The sequence below is a fragment of the Anomalospiza imberbis genome, chromosome 4, assembly GCF_031753505.1.
Source record: "Anomalospiza imberbis isolate Cuckoo-Finch-1a 21T00152 chromosome 4, ASM3175350v1, whole genome shotgun sequence".
NCBI classification, from domain to species: domain Eukaryota; kingdom Metazoa; phylum Chordata; class Aves; order Passeriformes; family Viduidae; genus Anomalospiza; species Anomalospiza imberbis.
Window position 1 is genome coordinate 17,722,310 of NC_089684.1, and position 20,674 is coordinate 17,742,983.

Sequence of the window (20,674 nt, forward strand, 5' to 3'; positions counted from 1 at the left end):
TCTGTAAAATCACATGGTTTCCCCAGTACAGTATTCATCATTGTCCAGCTTTGGTATTTTCTCAGTGTCCAAGAAAACTGGCAGAAAAGAAGCCCTCTCAAGTGGAAAACAGTATACAATGCCTGCTAAGACATGACTACATATCCTAGCCAGCCATATGTCTCCCAATGTATTGTTTTCCAGAACACTGTCACACAACAAGGCACATGGCTCAGAGCAACCCTGACAGCACAAAGGGAAACTTTAGGATGACTGGATGACTGGAGCTTCAAGTCATCCCTCACTGGCAGAAGGGAGACCATTACTGAGTTTTGCTTTCAAAGAGTCATCTGTAAGAGTAACCCCTTGGGAGCAGGCAGGCAAACAGGCACAAACCCACAGTGAGCATCTCTGTAGGCAGAGAAAAGAAGCAAAGCTCTCTGGAGATGGGTTCAGCATCACTCATGACCAGCAAAGTTGCCCAGTTACCAAGATTGCTGGCGCCAATAGTGCTTTATACTCCAAGAACTTAAAAGTACCCAGCAACAGGAAAAGTGTGATACCTTTTATCAGTTATGGTCTACACTGTGTGGTTGAGTAAATCTGAGTTTCCACTTGTGGGGCACAGATCTCCTCCTGGCCATGGTCCCTGATGTGCTGGGGTGTCTGCCTATCCCTGCCAGGACTCCAGCTTTGCCCATGGTGTCACAGCTGGTAGATCTTGTGTGTGGAAGTGAGGTGGCACTGTCTGTGCTGAAACCAGTTTACCTGTTCATATGCAGCAAGAAAAAGGCACCTGTGATGGAGCCAGGAGCAACCATGCCAGCACCTCCTGCCTGTGGAGTGAAAGGGCAAAGGGGCACTCTCCAGCTGGCTCCTGGGGATGTCAGCACCTAGTGCCAGTCAGAAGTTGCTTGAGTCAATGTGCACATCTCTGGAAGCTGCCTCTCCATGCACTTCAGACCCTTTGCCTACTCTAGAGGTTGGTGGCTGTTTCTGTGCCTTTCTTCTCCCCCAGTCCAGGAAGAGCAGATTAAAAGCATCAACCATAAAGAATGAAGGATGTGGTCTCTCTCCATGGGAGTTACCCTCACTGCTAACATCTGGAGGCCAAAAGTATGAACTCTGTAGGACCTGTCTACCTTGTAGGACTGGAGGGAAGGCCTAAATTGCTAACCCAACCCTGTGTTCAGGCAGCAGCTCCCCATCCCACCCCGGCTTCTATGACAATCTGCAGATCAGAATGCCAGCCAGCGACAGGCACTGCTATTCCTTTGCTCAGGGCACTGTGTCAAAGGGGGAGCTTGGTTCTGCATACCCAAAAGCAACAGTGACTGTTAAGAAATCGTGGGATAATAGCCCTTTTGATGGATGCTCGGCTTGCACTGCTGGGATGCAGCGGTTGTGGTGGAGCTGGGAAGGGGGAGGGGGCAGAGAGGCATATGACAGTGCTGATAATAAGTGGGCTTTGTATGCTGTGGCCAGGGACTCCCACAGCTGCTCCAGTCCCTGCTCTCTCGAGGTAGTTTGGATGGGAGAAGAGGCTACAAAAGCTCAAGCCAACGAGGATGGCATAGGTAAGATTTTAATGAGCCAGTCCCTGCTTCTCTTTAAAAGATGAAACTGTAACAGAGCATCTCCTCCTTCCAGTCAAGCAAGGTCTCTAGAGGAGAGGCTTCTCTGGGCTGATGGTCTGTCTGCTGCGGTTCCTCCTGGACAGGGAATGCCCTCAAGTGGGTCCATCCAGCTTGTTTCCTTTCCCTGTGTAGCTGGTGAATACTTGGAGCCCATGCTGGCCAGGGGCCTCATCTGCTTCTTGCCATCACTCAAAGGGTCTTGGTGATGCTGATGTAGAGTCTGGTGGTAATCTGGAGCACACTCTAGGAAAAGGGCAGAGCAGGTATTTGCCTCCAAATTAGCCTGTCCCAGTGATTCATGCAAGAAAAGGAACAAACCTGGGGGTGGGCACCATGAGACAGAGTGGACCATGGGAGCACATAGCATCTGACTCACATTAACTCTGTGTATCCCCTGGTTCAACATCACCTGTCATGACAGTGTCTTTTTTTCTTACAATGCATATTCTCTGTGGAATGAGAGATAGTGATTGTGGCAGTCGGCTACGGATTGCCAAGCAAAAACGATTCCCTTCTCCCACAGCCCACCCCCCCCCCCCCCAAAAAAAAAAAAAAAAGGCTGAAAAACCCCACTCCAAAACTCCAAAACTACACACACTTTGTTACAGTAATCCCTGTCCCAATAGGAGACAAGCACAAACTCCCAGCCAGCGTGTGTGGTTGCTCTTAGTAAGCTTTGGACAGCTGGGGGATTTGGGGATGGGATTAGCTAATACAATTCAGGCTCAATTAGCAAAGGAAACATGGAGATTCCAGCTCCCATCGGGACAGATCTGGGCAAGATCCCTCCAGAGGGTTAATCACAGAGCAACTCATGCTTCATTCACAAATAGCCAAGCTGCCTGCGTGTGCCATCCCACTTACATCTGGACTGCCGTTGGAGTGGGAATGCTTGCCATTGCCAAATACTCCCTTAGCCCTTGGACCCGGCTAAAACCCTCTTTCCTGCCCATGGGCTGGGAGAGGGAAGGACTAACCGCAGCGGGGAGGAAGAGCAGGCATGCACGCAGGTGCAGAGAGCTGGCAGCCAAACAAAGGGAGATCTCAGGAGCAGATACCAGCTCTTGCAGGATACAGTCACGGCTTTCTTCGAGCAAGACCAAAGACAAGGGGAGGGGGCAAAGGAGACGGTTTCTCGTTGATGAGAAGATGCCGAGATGCACCAGCAATCGGACGCCAGCTCTGTGTTTTAAACTGCCCCTGGGCAGGGCTTTTGTTGACAGAAATGCTCTTTACTTGGCCTGCTGAGAGAAGCAGCAGGCTCACTAGGCTGCTGGGGCATTTATCAGGACAGACTTCCAAGCATCCCTAATCACCTTGGGATGAAGCAGGGCCCACACCTCTAAACAGCTTAGTGAGCGCCAGCTTCCAGACTTCCCCTGATATGAGTCTCCTTGAAAAGCTGAACCAAATCCTCATGGATGCCTGCTGAGCATCCCCAGCCTCAGCTGGCTCCTCATTTCCAAAAGCTGCCCTCAAATCTGTCATCCTTGGGGTGTTTTAAAGACACATGGCTCCTCAAGAGCTGAGACACAGACTCCCTCACCAGACAGGCCTCTGCTTGCAGAGCTGGTGAACCAACCGGTTCCCAGGGCGCGAGTTGCATGGGCACGCTCTCCCATGCATGGATGAGTTTTGCACAGCCCTGCTGGAGACTGGCTGCTAAACACTGGCTTTTTGTGGAAAGTACATGGACTTGGAAAGGATTGGGGGAGGCCCCAAAGCACTTGGTGTTCCAGGAAAGGTTGCTCCTGAAGACTGGGCTGATGACTGGCAAAGGGCAAGATGTTAATTGATTTTTCAGATCAGTTTTCAGTCAGTTCTTGACTCTGAAGATAGGAGTCAGGAATCAGACCAAGGAAATTGGTGAGGGACAGGGCTTGAGCCAGACAAAGCAATTGACCCAGGAAATGGAGCGAACCATGCTTGCTTTCCCAGCCTTCCTTGGATAGAGTAGCAAAAGTCTCACGGAGTAAGGTAATAGTCCTTGACCAGTGCCAGATAAACACAAAAAAATTTCAAACAGCTCCCCAGGTGTCAACTTGGGAAACAAACCCATCGGTCTCTTCCCGGTTCAGTATCTGGGACTCTCACAGAAGGAGCAACAGCTTCTGGCACAGTGGAGCAGCTTTGTGGGAGACTGTCCTCATGTCAGAGTACTCCAGGGTTTGACACTCCCACCACAGCCAGCAAACATAACTAGGCCTGAAAAAGCCATTGGCATGGCAGGAGCAGACACACAGGCATGAGGCACTGCGGGAGAGCACACCACTGATTTCTGCCTGTCTCCAATGAGAATGGCTTTTTTCCTTGCTCCTCAGCAGTGTTTGGTGTGTGCAGGCACTGGGAAACATTTGCTCCTTGCACTCTTTCCAATGGAGCGTGGGAAAACCTCTCACCCTAAGCAAAAATACCATGGGAATTTGCTTTCAAGTCTATTCTTCTCACTCTCTTTCTCTCCAAGTGAAAAGCCCTGAGCTGGCTTTTTTTCTTTGCAAGGCAAGTTTTCTGGCCAAGGCAAACTGGTGTTTGTCTCTCATGCTGTCAGCAGAGTGACAGGCATCAGTATGATGAGGGGCAGCAGCAAATCAAGCAGGACAGAGGGAGTGGAAGCAGGCTGAACTCGGCCTGTGTGCCTCTTCTTCCCCCCCTGCTTTTAGATAACTGAGACAGCACATGTCAGCTTCAGCAGAAAGAAATAGGACTTATTTTGAGGGGCATTTTACTCCTAGGGGATATATAGAGCCCTTGGTTTGATGCTTAGCTCACTGAGGCAGGCAAAGAAGAATGAAAATTTAGCATTGAAAAAAAAAGAACAAAATGGAGGCTTCCCCCTCTGCTTCCTAGATCTGGAGTGAATAGGTAGTGAGCAGAAATAGAAAAGCATCCTCCTCTGTCAGGAGCAGGACCAGGGTTTCGCCCATCCTTGATCCAGCTGCCATGTGATGGATCTGCCCTGTCAAGGCACACCCTGTGCCAGCACTTGACACACACAGGCAGCAAGTATTGTCAGCCCTGTGTGCCAAAATCTTCCTGGGATGGAAACACACTAGTCCAATTGCTCGCTCCTTGTCAGCACCCCAGCCTCCAGAGAGCTGGAAGGAGGCGCTTCCCACCCCACCAGCGAATGTCTGACTCCTCTCCTGGCCTCTCCACCTGCCCAGGAGGCCTGGCTATGTGAGTCTGCAGGAGGGCAAGTGGCTTTGGGCAGCCTATTTGCATAGAGGCTGGGATGGTGCAGGGGGTCAGGGAATTTTCAGGCAAGAGGAAGAGGCAAAGACATGCACTTCCTCGCCTTGTGGACTGGAACACCCCTTCTCCAGAAAACAAGGCTGAAGGAGCCAGCAGGCTCTGTAGAACTCGGGAGACCGTGTCAAACCTGAAGAAAACGAAGCCCTCAGGCAGTCCTGATTGCACCCCCAGGGCAGGCTGTCACTGCAGGAAATGTGCTCCCTGTGCCCAAGGATGCTGCTGGGAGGGGAATAAAGGCACCCTGACCTCTTGCCTCCCCACACAGCCCTCTCTCCACTATTACAGGGCAACCCTGGGGAACACCAAAAGGACAACTGTAAACCCTGATACCACCCAAGAGACCCACTCTATGCCTGTGTAAAAGAGTGAGGAATACCCTTTATACCCTGAGGTTTAAGGCAGACCTCTTAGTCTTTCAAACACCATCCTGAAAGTAACCTGATGCCCCCAGCTATTTTTCTTGTGTGAAACTCCCTCCACAAGAGGTGCCTTAGGTGAGCAGCTGCAGAGACAGCCAGATCCCAGAGGAGGTGTTTGCTTTCTCTATCTTCCACACTCACACACCCTCTTTTTAATTGTTTGCACATCAAGAAACGACTTGCCGACTTGCCGTATTGCAGCCTCCCAAAGGGAGGCAGGCATTGAACTCGTAACCTGAAACTGCCTCTCAGGGAGACAGCCAGCACCCACCTCCCTCTGTTCCCACGTCCTCTCCCCTGCTCATCCCCGCCTGAGCACCAGCCATGTCCTCCCCTCGCTCTGTTCAGCTCTTCAGAAGCTACACCCTTCACTGATAATGAACACAGAGAAAGAAAGCACAGAGCTGCCATTCAGGGCCTTTCTCAGACACCAAAACATCTCTGTGCATTAATAATCCCTTTCAAAAGCCCCTTCCTTGAACACATCCCACCCTCCCCCTCTAGCCCCCGATGCTTTTCAGGAGCGACTGTGATTCATCTGAGGTGCGAAACAGCACGGTAAAATTTTAATACAGCCTGAACATGATGTGAGAGCGCTCAAATGCCTTTTAAGCAGTCTGCCTGTTTCCAGCAACTGCTTTGAAGGCAAGATCGCTTCAGTGCTGTGTGAAGAGCTTCAAAGAGAATATTTGCGACTGATTTTGACATGACTCAGAGAAGGCAGGAAGCCTTCTAACACAGCTCCCTCAAAGGATGAGCACCAGCAGAAGAACGTGCAGGCTCTCACCATCCCTCCCTGCTGGGGGCTGGCCCAGCTGGACCATGTGGGAAGGCCTGGGAGGACCAGAGCTGCTGTACCTATAGGACACCCACCGAGTACTGTGACCATGTCCTCATCTCCGCAGACTGCTCTGGGAGACATTTCCCTGACCATTGGTTTTATTGCATGCTAATAGCCCTGGGATCAGTGGCCTGCCCCAGCTGTGAGTCCAAGAATTGGAAAGCAGGGAAGATTTCTCCATGCCTCTGGGTACGTGTGATGATAGGAAAAGTATGAAAATAAGGCAAAACACTTGGATGAGTCCAAACAGAAAGAGATGTTGATAATACCCAAGGACTTCTCTACAGCCACTAAACAAAAGGGAAACAAAACTAATGTGTCAGAAAGTGGGAACAGGAGGAGAGTGAACACGAGGCAACAGCAGAGGAGGGTAATTCCCAGGAGAGGCTTTGGAAACTTCCATGAGCCAGCAAACATTTCTCAGCTTTGCTCCTGTTTCATGTTCCTTAGGTCCCTGGGCTTCTCCAGACCTGCAAACAGCAAAGTACTGCTCTCCTGTAAGGAAATGCTCTGGCCCTGGAGACTATCATACTCAGCCTGGGGACACCAAGGCCAAAGCAAGAGGCTGAGCTCCACATCTCCAGGTGTCCTGCCAGCTGGTGTCCAGGTGGCAGCTCCTGGTGATCTTGAATAGTGTCTGCCTCCACACCACAAGTAGAACATCAACCAAAACCACTTTGTCCCAAGCAGGGGGGGATCTGTGTTGGTACTGAAGAACTCTCACAGCTCCTTGCCAGACCATCCATTCCCATTTACACGACAAACTAGCCCCAGTAGTACATGTCACCCAGGGCTGCATCTGTGCTGACACATCCCGAGTGTTTGGGGTTACTGAGAGAAGAGCAGCTGGAGCACTCGGCCTGGCTGTCAGGGAGTAAGTGCAGAGAATATTCCACCCTAGGCTGTACCTAGCCCGGGAAATACCCAAAGGGGACTTTTTTAGAGGAAAATCAGTGGATTTCAGAACTAAACTGTATTTGCCAGAGATTTGTCAGACATGCCTCCTAGGACATTTTCAAAATGGAGTTCTCCAAGTCAACTGGGAAGTGACTAAGGCATGTGTATCAATTACATCAACCTTTGACCAGAGTTTGCTCTGAGAGCAAACAGAGGCACCATCTCACCTGCAGCAGATGAGATTAATGCAGTCATCAACCACTTAGCCTTCAGCAGGACTGGGCCAGGCCTAGAAACACATCAGCCAAGTTCCTGGGCTGAGGATGAATCTTCTTATGTCCAGTTTGTGCTCTCACAGCTGTAGGAAGATGCAAGACAGAGATCTATCTGCTTTCTGGAAGTCTGCTGCTCCTAAAAGGTGGCAGTCAGTAGCACTCACAGGAGAATGGAGACAATGGAATGCAAACTGTTTTCGGTGCAATTTAAGCAAACAGTGAAACTCAGCTCAATTAGCTAATGGACACACTGAGTTGTCGGCTGACACACCCATGAGCATGGGCACGGCTGCAAGGAAACGTCAGCGCGTCTGTGTGCTCAAAGCCACTGTCTGAACTAGGAGCGACAGGGAGAGAAAGCAGTCAGCAGCCCTAGGAGGGAGTGGCACATGGGTTGGCTGAGCAAAGGGTGGTGTGACAGGAAGGGATCTCAAAATCACCCACCAGGCTTAAGCAAGGAAGTGTGGCACCACTGTGGAGAAATCCCCCAAAGCCTCTCCAGGAGCTCTCTAAAACATCTGTACACTCATGCATGCAGGATGGGGGAATCAGAGATCTGTGTGCAGCTGCAGGGCTGCAGTCTTGTGGTAGGATAAATTCCATTACTAGAGTGTGGCAGCAGAGGGAAACAGGATTTAGGAAGGACAGAATGGGCAGATGAGGATGGGGAGCTGCTCTTCATGTGTGTGAGCATCTGGAATGCATGGAGCTCTGCTTGGGGATGGGTAAGGAGCCAGCCAAGACTTTATGGACTAGGACTATAGGAAGAATGGGCAAAGGTGATGTTATCACAATGAGTGTCTGCTAGGGGCCACCTGACCAGGAGGAACAACTGGATGAGGCCCTCTACAGAATGGAGTAATGGCAGTTCACAGGTCCTGGTGTCCTTATCAGGGTGGACTTTAACCACCCTGATATATGGTGGAGGGACAACATAGCAGGACATGAAGAATCCAGGAGGTTCCCCGAGTGCACCTATCATAAATTCCTCTTCCAAGAGACAAAGGAGGCAACAAGGAGAGTTGCTGTGCTGAACCTCATAGTCATCAACAAGGAGGGGCTCAGAAGTGAAGTTCAAAAGCAGCCTTTGCTTCAGTGACCATGAGATGTTGGAGCTGAGGATCCCAAGGGGAAGGAAGAGGGTGAAAAACAAGCTTCAGGAGAGTAGATTTTGCCCTCTTCTAAGATCTGCTTGCAAGAGTCCCAGGAGATAAGGCCCTGGACAGAAGAGGTAAGGGGAAAGGTAGGTAAAAAATTTAGTTAATATTCCAAGTTCATGAGACCTCCATTCCAACAAATGTATAGCCAGGTAAAAGTGCCAGGTGGCCCATGTGGATGAATAAGGAGCTCCTGGCCAAACCCAGATACACAAAGGGAGCCCATGGAGGGTGGAAACCTGGGGGGAATACAGGAAGATTGTTTGAGCATCCCTGTCCAAATTAAATTTCAGTTCAACTTTAGCCTTCCTAACTCCAGAGGGTGAGGTGGATTGAAAACAGGGTGAATGGCCTGACACAGGTGTCAGTTGAGGGTAGGAAGTCTTGTTAGATGCCATTCAGTGTCAAGTCTGGGACTGATCCTGTCCAATATCTTTATTGATGATACGGATGATGGGGCAGACTGTGTCCTCTGCAAGTTTACTGGTGACAGGGAACTGGGAGGAGTGGCTGCTGTTCAGAGGGACAGGCTGGGGAAACAGGTTGACGGCAAATGAGCTTTAATTGAAGTTCAACAAAGAGAAGTGGAAAGTAAATGCATCTGGAAGGAAACAATGCTAGGCATCAGTACACCCTGTGAACCACCCATTTGGAAGGCAGCTTGTTAGAAAAGGGCCTCAGGGACCTGGTGGACACCAAGTTGAATGTGAGCCAGCAGTGCGCCCTCGCAGAAAAGGCTAACAGTGTCCTGGGCTGCACTGGGAGGAATGCTGCCAGCAGGTGGAGGGAGGTAATCCTTCCCTCTGCTCAGCACTGGTGAGGCCACTCTGTGTGAATTGTTTCTTCTCTGGGCTCCACAGTACAAGAGAGACATGGCTATGAAGATGATGAAGGGACTGGAGCATCTTCCCTGGGAAGAAAGACAGTGAGAAATTGGGTTCAGACTGGAAAAGGGAGACTCAGGCAGGATCTTATTCATCTCTATAAATACCTGAATGGAGTGGGCAAAGAAGGTGAAGCCAGGCTCCTTACAGTGGTGCCCAATGACAGGACTGGAGGCAATGGGCACAAACTGAGGCAGTTCCATCTGAACACCAGGAAATACTTTTTTATTGTGAGAATAACTAATCACCAGCACTGATTGCCCAAGAAGTTGCACAGACTCCATCTAAATTCTCATACATGATGGAGGCTGACCATCTGGAAGGCAGCTTTGTTATAAGGGTGACTGAGCACTGGCACAGTTGTCCAGAGAGAGGCTGTGGAATTTCCATCCTTGAAGGTATTCCAAAGCTGAGTGGACATTGCCCTGGACAGCCTACTGGAAGTGGCTGTGCTTGACAAAGGCAATTGGGCTAGATGACCTCCAGAGGTCCCTTCCAACCCCAGCCATTCTGTGATGGAGTGAAGCAATAACCCCTCACAGGAGGGCACACTTATGCCACAGGACTGTGCTAAGCCAGTTGATGCTGTTGCACAGCCACAGAGGGGAGGGACAGTACCCCACATGAGGCGACAGAGTGAACTGGTTGAATGTTGCCCACCTACAAAAAAAACACTTGAGACCTGAGGTCTGTAATGCCTTATAGGCTTCCTGGCACAGAGGGTGTGATGGCTAAGGATACAGTCCAAGGGAACATAGAGGTACAAGAAGGTAGAGCAACAGGTCTTCTCCCTGAAAACCACACAGAATTCCTAAATGTTTATGCTACAAACCAAGATGAAATCTTCCTATTTCTTGGAACAGAACCATTTGGTAGTACTGTTGTGCCTCATCCAGGGCCCACAATTACATTCCTTCCTGAGAACATCCAAGGTGCACAAAGGCCATAAAATCATAGAATTGTTTAGGTTGAAAAAGACCTTTAAGATCATCAAGTCCCAGGGGCTGTGTTTACTGAGATAAAATCTGACTTCTCAAGAAGTCAGACAAACCCAGGCCCCCTTGGTATTTTATCACTGGACAATGATTTATGGAGCAGTCTAGAAGCCAATCCAGCCAAGGCAGAAAAAAAAAGCAGGATCAGAACTAGATCCTGTTTGGCTTTGCAGATGTAGCTGACATCAAGTCGAACATCTCTCTGAAGGGTCAGCCCTGCTAAGACAAGCCTGCTGGCACATTATTGCCCTAGAGGCACCAACCACCAAGTGAATTCTCTGTCTGGTGTTATAGCAAAAAAACCTCAGAACCTCTACCATTGAAAAAAAAAAAATTCTAAAAACAAGCATCAGGGATGGGTACCAGTCTCCTCCTCAGTGGAAGGGAAATCCTTGGTCCCTCTGTGAGATTTGCAGCTGCTGACCTTGTCTTCCAGCTATGTGGGCCTGTGTCCCTCACTGAGATGGCAAAAATGTGACCGGGAGTGGCTGCATATGTTGTGGGTAAAAAATTTTCAGAGCAGCTGAGAGTTGGAATTTGTGCTATGAGTAAGACGAGCTCCTACAGAATGAGTTAGCAGATGTTTTAGGTGATTCATTGTCCTCTGATAACTGCCCAGCTCCGGAGGCATTGCTGGTATGTGAAAACAAGGTAGGTCTTGGTGAATCAGAGGGCTGAAGGAAGAGTTCTAGTGGTAGTTAGCAAAAACATGCACAAGTTTATTTAGGGACCAAGCTGTAAACTGCCATATTTTCCAAGGTCTGCAGTGAACTTCTTGGAAAAAAATGGGTCGTCTTTGCTGTCTGATCTGGGGTGTGTCTTGGGAGCAAGCCCATTACTCCATCATCCAAAGGCAGGCACTGGTGTGAAAGGCTAGAAGAGCCAAGCTGAGCCATCTTTGCATGATACCTTCTGCCCACCCTCGAAAAACATGCCCCGTAAGTTCCCTGTGCCAGGTACCACTGGTGCTGCCTGGATAATTCTGGATGTCTCCAAAAGATGGGAATACCTTTTTATCTCTTGCTGACCTCCAGGACACATCTCCAGATTTTTTTGGCCATTATTTCTCTACCAAGCACCTAAACTACAATAATTTGTCTACATCCACAATTGCCATATTTTACATCTTGAGTACCCATAGGCTACCTTGGAGAGGACAGATGAAGGGTCTGTGGGATGAAGATGGGAGCATGGAACTTAGTGCCATCTCATACCTACATTGCCACAAGCTTCCCACTTTAAACCAAAGGGTCTGCATTTGTCACAGAACTAAAAAGGGCAGAAAACACAGAGGACTTTGCAATGCAGTTCAATGGCCTTGCATATATCACAGAGCAAACTTTGTAATTATGCCTTATCCTAATTACTGCTGCAGTAGCAAAGACAGTAAAACAATGGAACAGGCACCAGCTCCCAGGGCATCCAGGCAGTCCAGGCCATGGGAAAAGATAGAAGCATTCCCAGCCCTACTACTAAATCCCAAATTCTGGTGTTCAGGAAGCTCAGCACCAAGCTTGCAAGTTCAGACATTTCAGTAAGACTATTCCAAATGCAGTGACAGGCCTGAGGGAGGAGTGCAAGGTCAGCTCTCCTGCATGTGCTGTATTGCCATCATACCTATGAGTAACATGGGGCCACCTTGCAGAAAGAGAGGTCTGCTGTGTCCAAGTGCAGTGCAGATGTGCTCCCGATGTGAGGGAATAACCTGGCTTTGGTAGGGACTGAATATTTTCTTTTGCAGGCCCATGGCAGCACTGTAGGGAAGAGCCCTCCCCAGTCTCTGGTCCAGCCTGCCTCTGGGAGCAAGACTGTTCCCAGTGCTGGGGCAAGCCAGGTGGTTTTATCTAACCAACACAACCAAACCCCCAAAGGTGGCAGGCCAACCCTGCTCTGAGGAGCTGTCCCAGGGCTGCCTCTCCTCTTAGAGGAGATTTTTTTTTCCCTAAAATCCCAGTGCTACAGTAGTAATTCCTTGCAACCAGTTTTTTATAAAAGGGAGGGGAGGGGGAAAACAGAGCAGAGGAAAGATCTGAGAATTAGCAAAGCTCAAACATTTGCAGGTGGCCTTAGACCGAGCCAGTTAGCTCTGTGCCCAGTGTTGGCTTCCAGTGAGGAGACAGCTAATGTGATAGACATGAGAAGCAACACTGGGAGAGTGAAGAGGAAGGACCAAGAGATGGGTAAGAACATCACCCTTATTCATTTGAGGAAAGCACATGCAAGAAACTGATGGCTCTGCTGCCTTTTGTGCATTTAGCTTCCACATAAAAGTTGAATCTAGAGGTGAATATCTCACTGAAGAGATCCATTACCCTCCACAAACCACCAATATAAAATGATGACTACAGTCTCTCTCTTAGGCACCTACAACCAAACTCTTGCCCCAGCATTCAGCCTTAATGATGAAGAGAAAGGGGTCAGGAAATGAGCCAAGATTGTGAAATAAGAGGTTCCTGAATTTTTAGCCAGGTAAACTGAGCTACAGCAACACTCATTATCAGAGGAGGAGCTGTGTCCAGTTCCCAAGACATACTCTCCAAGACCTGCTGGAGTGGAAACAAGGAAATGGCACAGAATGAGCACAGCATACTGTTTAAAAGGCTTGAAGTCAAGTTATAGATCCATAATTCAGTGTCTAGAAAATTGAGCTACACAAAGGATTAGTTCAGAGGCACCAAGGGGCTAGTATGGGGACTGAGAAGCAAATAACTGCAATTTCTTAAGAACTATTTTATACCAAACCATTTAAATTTCCTCTCTTAAAGATCTGGCAGATAAAGGGTAAGCAGCAGATGTGAAAATTTTAACCTCCATAAAGGACTTTGTGTTATCCCCTTCAGACTTCTTGTCAGAAAGGGAAATACCATCTAGATGAAAGATGGATGTAAAATTAGAGCAAATAAAGCACCTTGACAAGAGCTATTCCTGGCTTACAGTCAGACTAGAAAGAAATATACAGAAAGGAACCGCAGGAAAACGGTCCTGGCTTTCACATTATTCACTGCTTCCATACTGTGGGTTAGAAGTCACGATACACTGTCTTAGAAATATTGTGGATAATGTTACAGAAAAAAAGGCTAGAGGAATGCCAGAAAGTAGACCCATCAGTTGACCTTAAAGACCTGGCAAAGACAGGATTTGACATAATCCAGGTGATATTCAATTCAAGTCAGGTATGAAACACTTTGAAATTGGATCAATTCACCCCAAGGAGAGAACAAGACATGGGATATGCTGGTAGGAAGGCTCTGGATCGAGGTGCCAAGGTATGACAAGGCCAAATACTGGGTCCTACATGTTGGCCACAACAGACTTTGGCCTCTTCAGGGATCTGCTTTTTAGAGGCCTGAAGGGAAGAGGGGCAGAAAGATGGCTAGTATTCAAGGATAACCTGCTACAAGCTCCAGAGCAATGCATCCCAATGAAGAGGAAGACTGGAAAAAATGCCAGTAGGCCCACATCCACATGAACGAACAAGGAGTCCCTGGACAAACTCAGACTCCTGTAGGTAGGGTACAGAGGGTGGCAGCAAGACCAAGTAACCTGGGAGGAATACAGATAAATTGCAGCCAGGGATCAGGTTAGGAACTGCCCACCCTGACAGAATTAAACCTGACTAGGGCATCAAGGGCAACAAGAAGAGCTTGTATAGTCACATCAGTAATAAAAGGGAAAATGAGAGACTTGATTACCCAGGACATAAAGAAGGTTGAGATACTCAATGATTTTTTTGTCTCAGTCTTCACTGCCAAGTGCTCCAGACACACCAAGCAACTTGCGAAAGTCAAAGGCAGGGATTGGGAGAATGAGGAACTATTTGCTGTAGGAGAAACAGTTTGAGACCATCTCAGAAACCTGAAGTTGCACAACTCCATGGGACCTGATGAGATAAATCTGTGGGTCCAGAGGGAATTGGCAGAAGAAGTGGCTAAGCCTCTATCCATCATATTTGAGAAGTCATGGCAGTCTGGTGAAGCACCACTGACTGGGAATGGGAAAGCATTTTTTAAAAAAGGAAATAAGAAAAACACAGGTAACTACAAGCCTCTCAGTGCCACCTTGGTGCCCAGCAAGCTTATGAAGCAGATCCTTCTGGAAACTATGCTAAGGCACGTGGAAAATAATAAGGTGATTGGTGACAGTCAACATGGCTTCAGTAAGGGCAAATTGTGCCTCACAAATTTGGTGGCCTTCTATGAGAGGGTTACAGTGTTGGTGGCTAAGGGAAGAGCAACTGACATTGTCTACTCAGACTTGTGCAAAGCATTTCACACCGTCCCACAAACCATCATTTTCTCTAAACCGGAGAGATGTGGATTTGGCTGATAGACAACTCAGTGGACAAGGAATTGGCTGGGTGGTGGCACTAAAACAGCTGGGGTCCTCTGTTCAGTGTCTGAGTGGAGACCAGTGACAAGTGGTGTTAGGTGGCCTTGGCTGGCACCAGAGCTGTTTAATGTCTTTGTCAGTGACAGGGACAGTGGGATCAGGTGCATTCTCAGCAAGTTTGCTGATGACAACAAGCTGTGTGGTGTGGTCACCATGCTGCAGGGCAGGGATGCCATCCAAAGAGATCTGGGCAGGCTTGAGATGTTCAACAAGGCTAAGTGCAAGATCCTGCAGTTGGGTTGGGGCAATCCCAACCACAAATACCGGCTGGGTAGAGAATAGATTGAGAGCAGCACAGAGGAGAAAAGCTTGGGGATTTTGGTGGACAGAAAGCTGAACATGATCTTCAATGTGCCCTTGCAGCCCAGAAAGCCAACTTGTCCTGGGCTGCATTTGAAGCAGTGTGGGCAGCCGGGCAAGGGAGGGGATTCTGTGCCTCTACTCCATTTTGGTGAGACCCTACCTGGAGTGCTGCATCCAGCTCTGGGACCTCCAGCATGAGAGGGACATGGACTTGTTGGAGCAAGTCCAGAAGAGGTCCAGAGGAGGGCTGGAGCATCTCTCTTATGAAGACAGGTTAAGAGAGCTGGAGTTGCTCAGCCTGGAGAAAACTCTGGGAAGAGCTTACAGCAGATTCCAGCACCTAAGGGGCCTACAAGAGAGTTGGAGAGGAATATTTTACAAGAGAATGTAGTGGTAGAACAAGGGTTAATGATTTTACACTGAAAGAGTGTAGGTTTAGATTAGATATTAGGAAGAAATTCTTTACAGGGAAGGGGTCACAGCACCAAGCCTGCCAGAATTCAAGAAGTGTTTGGACAATGCCCTGAGGCACATGATGTGATTCTTGGGGTTGTCTTGTGCATGGGGCAGTAGCTGAACTGGATAATCCTTGTAGTTGCCTTTCAACTCAGGATATTCTGTGATTCTATACTGTGAGGGTAGTGAGTCACTGGAGCAGTTTGCCCAGAGAATTTGTGAATGCTTCATCCCTGAAAGTGTTGAAGGCTAGATTAGATGTGGTTTTGGGCGACCTGGTCTAGTGTAAAAGGTCCCTGCCTATGGTGAGAGAAGCTGAAAGTACATGATCTGGAAGGTTTCTTCCAACCCAAAACATTCCGTAACTCAATGAAATAACACAGGAACAAGATGCAGCTATCTCTCCATCCACAACTAATAGAAAGAATTCCCATATACTAGGAGTTTCACAATTTCTCAGCCTCCAGATCAGGCACAGGGCACAGCTGTCTCCCACCCAGGGCTTTCTCAAGGGGAAAGGTTTAAGCAGGTCTTTTCCACTGTGGCCTTGGCCATATGTCCAGTGGTTTGGCCCAGAAAGCTGACCAAACTCCCAGCAAATACGTAAAGGCACATGCATAAGCCATCTGCACTTTGGTTTCAGGTGTTTCAGCCCAATGGAAGATCAAAGTCCTTGCAGGTGAGTCACATTTACAGTGTAATGAGATGAACCTCCATCATGGAGCAGTGCTTTTGCCTTGCCAGTTGCAACATGCTGTGCACCCACAAACATTAGCTTTGCCCTTTAGCTTGCAAGATCTGTGGCCCAGGAACTGGACAAACATGGCGTTTCCACAGCCAGACACAGCTTTAACTGCTCTCTTACTCCTGTCTGAAAAGGCCTGCACCTTCAAAACCCAGCACAAGAGCTTCATGTCTAAACTACTCCCAACCATTTCAGGACTGAGTCAGACAAAAATAAATATAGCTGTAAAAATGCTTTTTGTATTCATTCTCGGAACTGAAAGCAGCACTGGGCAATCTGGCAAGTCCAAGTGCAGCAGTTTAGAAAGTGAGGGAGGTTAACAGATGAGTGAATACCTGGGGGGCATCTAATAAGGCTTTCAACAACTCATTCCCAGGATCCAGTCTGAATAGTGTTCAGACTCACAGCTGGGTTGCAGAAAGAGAGCAGGAATGGCCTCAGTGCTCACTGACAGATTTACTGTTCCCTGCAGGCATTACAGGATGCTGACCCCAAACTGCAGCTCCCTCACACTGAATTTTGAGCAGGAGGAACAGCCAAAACTGCAATGGCCACAGGCCTGGGTATGTTAAGCCACTGCTGGGTCGCAGCCCTGGAGTGAGCCCTGCCAGTATGGGTGCTTGCAAGCTCTTTAATGCCCAACACATTCCTGCTCTCTGATAACCCCTCTAGAGTACATCTTCAGGGCTGCTGTTACCACTATGGTCAGCCTGGAAGGGGGGCAGGTCAATGGCCAAGTGGAAGGCTAATAAATCTGCTTGTGGAAGTGCCACCACAAAGGCTGGATAGCTGGGGCATAGAGCTGCCTGCTAGGTGCTGACTACTGCTGTCTGTGCTCTGGGGAGCACACACAGATCTTTCTTCCACATTCAACCAGCCAGGGGGATCACAGACCCTGTCCTGCCCGGGGCTCGTCCTTGGCCTCCCAGCAGGCACAAAGACAGTAGTGTGTGTGTCCAGGGAGGAAGCTGGGAGCTGGGCTGGGAGAAGCCCATTGCAACTGCAGCTGTTTGCACAATGCAGAGCGTGTTCCACTTGCACTCACATGCTGCAGGGGCCATGGCTAGAAAGCAAGGAGAACCCTCAGTTTGCCCTCTTAGGAATTGCCCCATGCAAAACGCTAGAAGAATAAGCAGCAAAATGGAATGGTCAGAACAAAATCATTCAACTGGGACACCTGGATAAGGAAGTTTTCTTTTTGGGATGAAGACTGAGGAGAGGCTTAGACAACCAGCTCTAATGCTAAAAATCACAGCATGGGTTGTTTGAGCCATCATGCTTTGATACCAGCCTCCAGGGATTTAGGGTTTCAACTGAAAGGCAAACACAGATGGATAGTGAAGCTACATAAGTGTCTAGACCAGAGGAAATTGCAGCCCCCTAAGTGCAGGTCCTGCCTGCACAGGCGCTGTTCTCAGCCAGTTCCCATCTCCTACATCAGGCAAGACACAGGTGACTGCCACACTCTGCAAAGAGAATTCTCCTCAGGTGAGAGAGAGGATAAATGATATACAGCCAGGGTCAAGTATTGTGCCTGCTGGCTACCTGCCAGTCACAGGGTAACCCAGGGTGGCACAGCACATGTCCATAGACCTGGCAGCCTTGTGGCTTGGTGTCCAGGATGGGCCAAGCCCACTTTGAACCCAAGAAGGAATCAGGGACAGTGTAACTTGCAGGACACGCAGGCACTGTGGTGGTATGGGGCCATCTTCCCATATGTGACACAGGCAAAGCCCCAGGGTCAGTGGGATGTAAACAGGAATTACCAGCTGCAGGCTCCTGCTAAACAGCCCTGGCCCCAACTGTTCCTCACACAGCAAACAGGATGCTGAGAGATCCTGCTACTGCTGAGGAAGGGAGTCAGAGTAACCGCCTTGAAAAGGACCCCCCTGTCCCCAAGTCTCAGTGCTAACAACGGAGGGGCAGAGCTACCTTTGTGCTGGGAAGCTCTTCTCTCCAGAGCCACATTTTGAAAGCTCAGTTGGGCCTAGAAGTCTGATCAGACTATGGATCACGTAGGAAGCTGGGGAGATTGTCATGTGCATGTGTTCTTTGGCCATTGCTGGCATCAGGCAAATTCTGCTCAGCTGGTGTGACAATGGGGTAACCCAAAAGCTACTGGTCCTGTCTACACTGACCTCACACTGTCACCTAAGAGACACTAGTACTTGTCCAGTCTAGGGTGCCATCACCACCAGTGGCTGGAAGCAGACAGCTAGGGAGAGGCAGGGAACAGGCTGGACACAGGAATATTGCCCTGACTTCATTCCCAGCCTTCAGTGATGCAGGGTATCTGAGGCTGGAAGAAGCAACTCAACACTAAGTACGTCATAATGAATTTTCTTTTTTTTTTAATTCTTCCTTAGAATCAGTCTCAAGTTCTGACTTTCCTGCCCTAGATCTTTTCCAGGTCCAATCAGCTCAAGGCCTTCTGCTGCTCCTCCAATTTACAATGGGGTGTTAAAAAATAGTAATAAAATGCAAGCCAACTCAACCAGGCCTGGATAAAGTTTCCATCATGTTCTTAAAGAGATGACTGTGACATGCCAATGTAGGAAAAACTAAGTCACAGCCTTGGAGAAGTAGGAAACACCAAGTAAGGTGGCTTTTCCCACTCAGTAGCTAGGGCAATGTGGGAAGGAAGGCAGTTTCAGCCAGACCATTTTATCTCTGAGGCCAGATGGCTTTAAATGCTTCCCCAGAGCTTGGAAAGGGCCAGGCACTTCTTTGAATCGCTTTTTATACCACCTCATTAGAAAGTAAAGGAGAAGAAATGAACAATCTATAACTTTGTGGCAACGGGAAACAGCTCTGTTAATCCCATTTCCTTCCCCAAGCTTACTCAGGGCAGGTCATCCAGCATCAGGGCCACATCACCTAATCTGCTTATCATTGTCCCACAGTCAGGAGCCTGGGCATCAGCCCAAAGGGCAGATGCATCCTCCTGGGCATTATTAATAAATTGGAAAGGCCCAGGTTTTTAAACCTGTCCTGGTGCATAATTGTGATACTCCCGGGATCCAACTTCTGCTGCAGCTGCAGATCCAAGCAGTGGCCACCTCCCAGACTCAAGCCTGCATGAGCAAGGCCAAGAGGGGCACAGCACTGTGGGAGGAACAGATGAGAGAAAAAAGAAGGTGCTGCAGAGAGAAGGATCCTAGGGCAGGCACTACAAAGCCCAGGGGGGGCATTACCCTCTAGGTTTTTTAGCCTTTCTGGGGATATTGTGGGCAAATCCAACAAAATGGAGAATTCCTCCCTTTCAGTCAGGGTTGGTGCATGCCTCACCCACACATTTGGGATGGGGAGAAAAGTCCCAGCCAGCTATGCAGGATTCAGGGCTTGCTATCACCTGCTCACAGCTTGGCTTGGATGATCCATGGGCAACCACTGCTATACCTGACAGCACTGCCACCAAGCTGTGATTTGTCACCTTAGTAAAAGCCTCCTGAGCTGGGAGGAGGCAAAGGGCACTGATAGATGCTCATCCATGGCACTGTGCCACCCAGCTTGCTACCAGCCCTTTCCCTCTGCCCCCCTCTCCTCCAGGAGCACTACATCTCACAGCCAACCTCCACTTGGTGTCCAGATGGAAAGGTGTCCAGATACAGCTCACGAGAGAGTCAAGACTTTCAGGTTTTAGGCTTGCAGCACCTGTTGCTGTGTGGCATGAAGGCAGACTTGGGAAACACATCAGACCAACAGTATTTGGTGTGTTGGTTGGACCCACAGCTCCCAGGGTAGTAATGAGTGTCTTGGCACAGAGTCAGTGGCTGGAGTAGGGTAAAAGTTACAGAAGTTAATTGGACAGGAAAGGAATCAGCAATCCCTAGCTTAGTTTCCCAGATGGGGAGTGCCAAGTTTTAGCGAGCTACTGGCTGCGTAAAACAAAGCCAGGTGTTCCTGTTCTGGAGCTATGTTCATCTGGCTGCTCTGCAGATGCGGCTGGGGACATGAGCCTTTGGCTGAGTCCAACCCAGCCTTGCCTTCCAGCTGGACTAAGATCCAGCGTTCAACAATTTCAAAATCCCTCCCCAAAATGATCTGGTACCCAGAGAGCTGAAGGGCTTCAGGACTTTGGCAAATAGCTGTGGGACAGAGGAGTGAGGAAGGGAGCCGGGGCAGCTGGTCCAGCACAGACCCACCCAGCCCTCCAGAGGAAGGCCTTCCTTTCTCCAAGGCCAGGAACCACTGCCGTGGGGCACACACAGGCAGCCAGCCTTCCAGCTTAGCCGGCGTTGCTCATCCCAAATTGCTCCACAGAGGATGCTGCCCTCTCCTGGGCTCAGTGTGACTGGCAGAAAATCAGGGAAATTTGGTAAGGCCCAAGACGAGTGCTTTTTGGGGCTCAAAATCCCACACTGGCGTTCTCAAATGTGGCGATTTCCCGTACCTGTCTCAGTGGACATTCCAGGGACTCTTCCTGCCAAGAGCCAGGCTGCTGC

The 20,674-nt window shown here is 49.1% G+C and overlaps 1 protein-coding gene across 2 annotated transcripts in view; it reads left to right on the forward strand.

Annotated features, from left to right (window-relative positions):
- The window catches only part of LOC137472320 (ribonuclease CL2-like), a 170,570-nt gene that overhangs the window by 31,447 nt on the left and 118,449 nt on the right, over nucleotides 1–20,674 (forward strand). The window lies entirely within an intron of this gene.